We start from the raw sequence: 8433 nt of genomic DNA on the forward strand, positions 1-8433 counted from the left end.
ACTCTACACCGTCTTCCTTGTTGTTCGACCCTTACTAGAAAATATCTAGACCTTAGAGAGACCAATCATGCAAACCAAATTTTAGCAAGCTCTATGTATTTCTTCACTAATAGGTGCAAAGTATATGATGCAAGAGCTTAAACATGAGCACAACAATTGCCAAGTATCAAATTATTCAAGACATTCTACCAATTACTACATGTAGCATTTCCCGTTTCCAACCATATAACAATTAACGAAGCAGTTTCAACCTTTGCCATGAAAATTAAAAGCTAAGAACACATGTGTTCATATGAACCAGCGGAGCGTGTCTCTCTCCCACAAAAGCATTTATTCAAACAAAAACAAAAACAAAAACATACAGACGCTCCAAGTAAAGTACATAAGATGTGACCGAATAAAAATATAGTTTCAAGGGAGGAACCTGATAAATTGTCGATGAAGAAGGGGATGCCTTGGGCATCCCCAAGCTTAGATGCTTGAGTCTTCTTAAAATATGCAGGGATAAACCACCGGGGCATCCCCAAGCTTAGAGCTTTCACTCTCCTTGATCATAGTATATCATCCTCCTCTCTTGACCCTTGAAAACTTCCTCCACACCAAACTCGAAACAACTCATTAGAGGGTTAGTGCATAATCAAAAACTCACATGTTCAGAGGTGACACAATCATTCTTAACACTTCTGGACATTGCTCAAAGCTACTGGAAGTTAATGGAACAAAGAAATCCATCCAACACAGCAAAAGAGGCAATACGAAATAAAAGGAAGAATCTGTCAAAACAGAATAGTCCGTAAAGACGAATTTTAAAGAGGCACCAGACTTGCTCAAATGAAAATGCTCAAATTTAATGAAAGTTGCGTACATATCTTAGGATCACTCACGTAAATTGGCATAATTTTATGAGTTACCTACAGAGAATTAGGCCCAGATTCGTGATAGCAAGAAATCTGTTTCTGCGCAGTAATCCAAATCTAGTATGAACCTTACTATCAAAGACTTTACTTGGCACAACAATGCAATAAAACTAAGATAAAGAGAGGTTGCTACTGTAGTAACAACTTCCAAGACACAAATATAAAACAAAATTACTGTAGCAAAATAAACACATGGGTTATCTCCCAAGAAGTTCTTTCTTTATAGCCATTAAGATGGGCTCAGTAGTTTTAATGATGCACTCCCAAGAAATAAGAGTTGAAGCAAAAGAGAGCATCAAAAAGCAAATTCAAAACACATTTAAGTCTAACATGCTTCCTATGTATGGGAATCTTGTAAATAAACAAGTTCATGAAGAGTAAAGTGACAAGCATAGGAAGATAAAACAAGTGTAGCTTCAAAAATTTCAGCACATAGAGAGGTGTTTTAGTAACATGAAAATTTCTACAACCATATTTTCCTCTCTCATAATAACTTTCAGTAGCATCATGAGCAAACTCAACAATATAACTATCACATAAAGCATTCTTATCATGAGTCTCATGCATAAAATTATTACTCTCCACATAAGCGTAATCAATTTTATTAGTTGTAGTGGGAGCAAATTTAACAAAGTAGCTATCATTATTATTCTCATCATCAAATATAGGAGGCATATTGTAATCATAATCAAATTCATCCTCCATAACAGGCGGCACCAAAAGACCACTATCATTATAATCATCATAAATAGGAGGCAAAGTATCATCAAAGTAAATTTTCTCCTCAATGCTTGGGGGACTAAAAAGATCATGCTCATCAAAACCAGCTTCCCCAAGCTTAGAATTTTCCATATCATTAGCAACAATGGTGTTCAAAGTGTTCATACTAATATGTTCCATGGGTTTTTTAATTTTCGCATCAAACCATCCATGTCTTAACTCAGGAAATAGAATAAAAAGCTCCATGTTGCTTTCCATTATGCCTAACTAGTGTAAAACAAGAAACAAAAAGATGCAATTGCAGGATCTAAAGGAAATAGCTTTGAGTACATACAACGGCGCCGGAAAATAGCTTAGTAGCCGAGATCCGGAGTGTGAGTACCTTTTACCTTTCCTCCCCGGCAACGGCGCCAGAAAAGTGTCTTGCTGCCCAGGACTGGCGCGTAGTTGACGAGGGAGAAAATGGTGTAGCTTTCCTTCGTTCCCCGGCAACGGCGCCAGAAAAGTGCTTGATGTCTACGGGTGCTTCTATTCTTGTAGACAGTGTTGGGCCTCCAAGAGCAGAGGTTTGTAGAACAGCAGCAAGTTTCCCTTAAGTGGATCACCCAAGGTTTATCGAACTCGGGGAGGAAGAGGTCAAAGATATCCCTCTCAAGCAACCCTGCAACCACAAAGCAAGAAGTCTCTTGTGTCCCCAACACACCTAATAGGTGCACTAGTTCGGCGAAGAGATAGTGAAATACAGGTGGTATGAATAAGTATGAGCAGTAGTAACGGTGCCAGAAAAGTGCTTTGCTGTCCAGGACTGGCGTGTGGTTGATGGTGGTAATATTGCGGACAGTACAGATGCAGTAGAATAGTAAACAAGCAGCGATAGCAGTATTTAGGAACAAGGCCTAGGGATCATACTTTCACTAGTGGACACTCTCAATGTTGATCACATAACAGAATATATGAATATATGCTAGACTCTACACTCTCTTGTTGGATGATGAACACCACTAACTGTGTAGGATTACACGAACCCTCAATGCCGGAGTTAACAAGCTCCACAATATTTGATGTTCATATTTAAATAACCTTAGAGTGCATGACAGATCAACACAACTAAACCAAGTACTAACATAGCATGCACACTGTCACCTTCACGCTACGAAAGGAGGAATAGATCACATCAATACTATCATAGCAATAGTTAACTTCATAATCTACAAGAGATTACAATCATAACCTACGCCAAGTACTACACGATGCACACACTGGTCACCATTACACCGTGCGGGAGGAATAGAGTACTTTAATAACATCACTAGAGTAGCACATAGATGAATAGTGATACAAAACTCATATGAATCTCAATCATGTAAGGCAGCTCATGAGATCATTGTATTGAAGTACATAGGAGAGAGATTAACCACATAGCTACCGGTACAGCCCTCAGCCTCGATGGAGAACTACTCCCTCCTCATGGGAGACAACAGCGGTGATGAAGATGGCGGTGGAGATGGCAGCGGTGTCGATGGAGAAGCCTTCCGGGGGCACTTCCCCATCCCGGCGGCGTGCCGGAACAGAGAGTCCTGTCCCCCAGATCTTGGCTTCGCGATGGCGGCGGCTTTGGAAGGTTTCTCGTACCGTGGCTTTTCCGTATCGAAGACTTAGGTCAGGGGCTTCTTATAGGCGAAGAGGCGGAGTCGGAAGGTCAACGAGGCGACGACACAACAGGGGGGCGCGGGCCCCCCTTGGCCGTGCCAGGGTGTCATCTGGTGGCCACTGTGGCCCCTCTCTGGCGACTCTCGGGTGTTCTGGAAGCTTCGTGTGATTCTAAGATGTTGGGCGTTGATTTCGTCCAATTCCGAGAATATTTCCTTACTAGGATTTCTGAAACCAAAAACAGCAGAAAACAGCAACTGGCACTTCGGCATCTCGTAAATAGGTTAGTTCCGGAAAACGCATAAAAACGATATAAAGTGTGCATAAAACATGTAGATATCATCAATAATGTGGCATGGAACATAAGAAATTATTGATACGTCGGAGACGTATCAGTTTCCACCAGCAGCACGACTCCAAGGACACCGAGCCCTCTGACGGGTACATCGTCACGTATCCTGGCGCGTCTTCCAGCACGTACCAAGGACAGGATCCTTCTTCATCTTACTACGGAGGTGCCACCTCATGGGCACCGTGGGGTTGATCTCCACTTAGGCCAAAAGCCTAAGCTTGGGGGAAGGTATGCCGGCATCACTCATTCATTGCATATTACAATTGCCGGATATTTGTACATACTTGTTTCGCTTCAGATGGTTTCCTCTAATATGAGGAAGATGATATTTGGGGAAGTGCTGTCTAAAAAACAAATTCTGGACTGATACTAAAAACATTCCTAAAAATATCCAGAAAGTTATTTTGAGAAGCCAATTTTTGTGCATGTTCCCCAGGTTATTATCTAACTTTCATTAGTTGAGCACTTTTCGAGTTGAACAGCGGAAGATTTTCAAAAAAAAATGATTACTATACTGCTGTCAAGTTTGACGGATTTCTGCTACTTTGTGTTTATGTGACTCTTTTAGTTTTCATTTTCTTGTTTTCGCTTTGTTTCTTTCCTAAAACACAAAAAGACCAAAAATATTTCTGTTGTTTCTCTTTACCATTTGTTTATTTGGTTTCTTGTTCCTATTTTGCTTGATTTACTACCGTTGGTTTGCTATAAAAAATCCAAAAAGATTTTACTTTCGTTCTTGCTTCCAATTCGAAAACACCAAAAATATTTGTTTTTCTTCTTTGGCTTTGTAAAGTTCACTATGGAGTTCAGCGATCTTCGGTGGTTGGAGCTTGGTTTTCATTCCATATTATTCAAGTCACACAAGTGAAAGGCAATAACGACGATCTACGACAACTCGACTGTGGTGAGAGGCTGGTATGAACTCTATTTGTTTTCATTTTTGTACATATACTCATCCATGTGAGCATGCTTAGTTGGTTCATGTGAGGTATATGTCATTTAATGAAAGTCTAGTAGTTCATGATCTCTCATGTTTAGCTCCAATTTATTAATATGAGTAGCATGTCATAAATATTTGCTTGCATTGTTTTATTCATAGATAGGTATGACATTGTGGTATCCTCCTCTGAATAATTAACTTGAATCGACTTGGCACATGCTCACGCATGCATATGATTGACAGAAGTCAATTAAGCCTCGATGATTTACTTTGCCTCAGAGTTCTTGTATCACTTTTATGTCTCCGTTAATTTATTTTGTCGCAAGCATGATTATGACAGTTATTGCTCTCTTGATTGTCGCTTCCCAGTCTATTGCTAGCCTTCACTTGTACTGAGCGGGAATGCTGCTCGTGCTTCCAAACCCCTGAAAACCAAGTTATTCTAAAGTGTCCACCATAAATACCTATGCATGGTATCTCAAACCATTCCAAGTAAATTCTCATGTGCTACCTTTAAATCTTCAAAATACTTCTCAATTTGTGTCGATGTTTTATAGCTCATGAGGAAGTATGTGGTGTTTTATCTTTCAACCTTGTCATTTACTCTGACGAGACTTTCATCAATGGACTAGTGGCACATCCGCTTATCCAATAATTTTGCAAAAAGAGGCTGGCAGCGGGGTGCCCAACCCCAATTAATTAACTTTCATCAATAATTCTCTTCACATGTTTTGCCCTGATTCATCAATAAGCAACTTAATTTGCAAATAGACACTCCTCCATGGTATGTGAATGTTGGAAGGCACCCGAGGATTCGGTTAGCCATGGCTTGTGAAAGCAAAGGTTGGGGGAGTGTCATCCATAATGAAACTAAAGTACATGTGTAAACAAAAGAGAAGAGGGATGATTTACCTTGCTGGTAGAGATAACGTCCTTCATGGGAGCCGCTCTTGGAAGTCTGGTTGACGAGGTAGTTAGAGTGCCCACTACCATTTGTTGACAACAACAAACACCTCTCAAAACAATTTTACTTCTGTTTTAAAAATGAAAAGCTCTAGTACATGTTAATCCCTGCTTCCCTCTGCGAAGGGCCAACCTTTTACTTTTACGTTGAGTCACCATCCTTTCTTTGAGCACCTTATTGAGAGCATAATTGCCATTCTTACTGTAATATATTTGTCCCAGAATATGGTTAACTGTGGTATAACTTTGATGCTTTTATCTTTGATAATCTTTACTTCTAGTCTTTCCATGAATTTCAGAGGTGCCTGGGCATTTATGTTTTGCGGTACAAATACGGGCAAGCGAGATACCACTTTATCATACTCCCTCTGTTCCATTCTATAATGCCTATTGTTTTTTGGCACGGAAATTAGCGCAAGAGTATTTTTTACACAAGACCCCTTGCTGAACGATTTGAGATCAACGTAAAATTTGGTAAATCCATATCTTTCTAACTTACCATAACAATTTTTGGGAGCTGAACGATTTGGGAGCTGAACGGGGAGGGGTAATTGAAAAAAAAACTAAGCCACAACCTTATATTCTGAAACAAATGCCAAAAATCTATAGGCACTATATAAAGGAACAGAGGGAGTATCTTTTTATGAACATTGCAATCCTGCTGATAGATATGTTTCATAATGCTTATTATTAGTTTGTTGGTATCTTTTTCATGATTGACATGACAATTAGATGACGTTATTTGCATTTATCTTATTATGAATTTCCTAAGTACTCGTCCATATAATGAGAATATTTACATCATATGAGCAAATGTGTTCGTGAAAGTTCTTTTATCGCACTCAGTTGTTAACCGAATTGCTTGAGGACAAGCAATAAGCTAAGCTTGGGGGGAGTTGATACGTCCAAAACGTATCTACTTTCCCGAACACTTTTGCTATTGTTTTGCCTCTAATTTGTGTATTTTGGATACAACTAACACGGACTAACGCTTGTTTTCAGCGAGAATTGCCCCGGTGTCTTATTTTTGTGCAGAAAATCAACTTTCAGGAAAATCCCCGGAAATAATTGCAATGGGCCTATTTTCACAGAAGACTTACGGAGCCAGAAGACGAGACGGAGGGGGGCCACGAGGGGCGCACACCATATGGCGGCGCGGTGGGCCCCTGGGCCGCGCCGCCCTATGGTGACGCCGCCTCGGCCAGCCTCCGACGCTCCCCTCTAGACTACTTAAAGCCCTTGACCTAAAAACGCGAGGGGGTTCAACCAATTTTCCAGAAGACATCCAGAACTCCGCCGCCGTCGCGAAACTCAATCTCGGGATCAGAAAATCCGTTCTGGCACCCTGCCGGGACGGGGAATTGGAGGAGATCATCGCCATCATCACCACCAATGCCTCTCCATCAACCATTCATGCTTCCCCCATCCATGTGTGAGTAATTCCCCCGCTGTAGGCTGAAGGGGATGGTAGAGATTGGATGAGATTGTTCATGTAATAGCATAAGATTGTTAGGGCATAGTGCCTGGTATCCGTAGTTGGTACTTTTATGATATTGTTGCAACTTGTTATGCTTAATGCTTGTCACTAGGGCCCGAGTGCCATGATTTCAGATTTGAACATGTTATTGATTCATGATGATATTCATTGTTTTATGATCTTACCTGCAAGTTGTATACACATATTGCTGTCCGGAACCCGAGGCCCCAAAGTGACAGAAATTGGGACAACCGGAGGGGAAGGCTGTGATATGAGGATCACATGTGTGCACTAAGTGTTAACGCTTTGCTCCGGTACTCTATTAAAAGGAGTACCTTAATTACCAGTAGTTTCCCTAGAGGCCCGGCTGCCACCGGCTGGTAGGACAATAGATGTTGTGCAAGTTTCTCATTGCGAGCACGTACGACTATATACGGAACACATGCCTATGGTTATTTAGTACTTGGATACTGTTTTATTATCATCTGCAAATGCCATGCTTTGATTATTACATGAGTTCTCTTATCCATGCAGCGCTCGTTCATCCATCCCTATGCCTACAATATTTTAATCCTGCTATTTACTATAATCACTACTGTTGTCTTTATTACACTGCTACTTATATTTCACTACTGCTACTGCTATAAAACTGTTTCTACTGATAAACTCTTGCAAGCAAGTCTGTTTCCAGGTGCAGCTGAATTGACAACTCCGCTGTTAAGGCTTACAAATATTCTTTGGCTCCCCTTGTGTCGAATCAATAAATTGGGTTTTACTTCCCTTAAAGACTGTTGCGATCCCCTATACTTGTGGGTCATCAAGCCGCCACAAAGCTCGACCGTAGCGCCGCCTAGATATTCCTGTGACGCAGCCAGGCCCGCGAGGAAGTCCATGGCCAGTCCTAGTGGCCGACGAGGCGGTCGAGGCCGCGGCCCTGGGCGCCCCCGTGGCCGGGGCGGGGGCCGCCGTGGTGGAGCAGCTACGGCCCCACGCTCGCCGTCGCCTGCGCCCTCCTCGTCCTCGCAGGAGGTGCGCTGCTTCGAGTTCCTCCTCCGCATCGACAACGACCCACTCGACATCAAGCGGCTCCCGGACAAGTTCGCCGAGTTCATCGATGGCGTCGAGCCGGCGCATTTGCAGCTACGGGAGGCCAGCTGCAACTTCTGCCGCTGGACCGTGGAGGTCCTGTTCGATGTGTTAGTTTGTGTAAAATCATGTTTCAATATGTAATATTTGGAACTATGTTTAAATGAATAAGAGGAAAAAACAAGAAAAAAAATAAATGTGTCGCCCCGCTGGAGCAGCTCCCAGACGCAAACGGACGCGCAGACAAAAACGGTCATTTTAGCGTCCACAGCGCGACGAAAACGGACGCTCGCGGACATTAAAATACGCCGCGGCGCTGGAGGTGCCC

This window comes from Lolium rigidum, chromosome 3, assembly GCF_022539505.1.
Source record: "Lolium rigidum isolate FL_2022 chromosome 3, APGP_CSIRO_Lrig_0.1, whole genome shotgun sequence".
NCBI classification, from domain to species: domain Eukaryota; kingdom Viridiplantae; phylum Streptophyta; class Magnoliopsida; order Poales; family Poaceae; genus Lolium; species Lolium rigidum.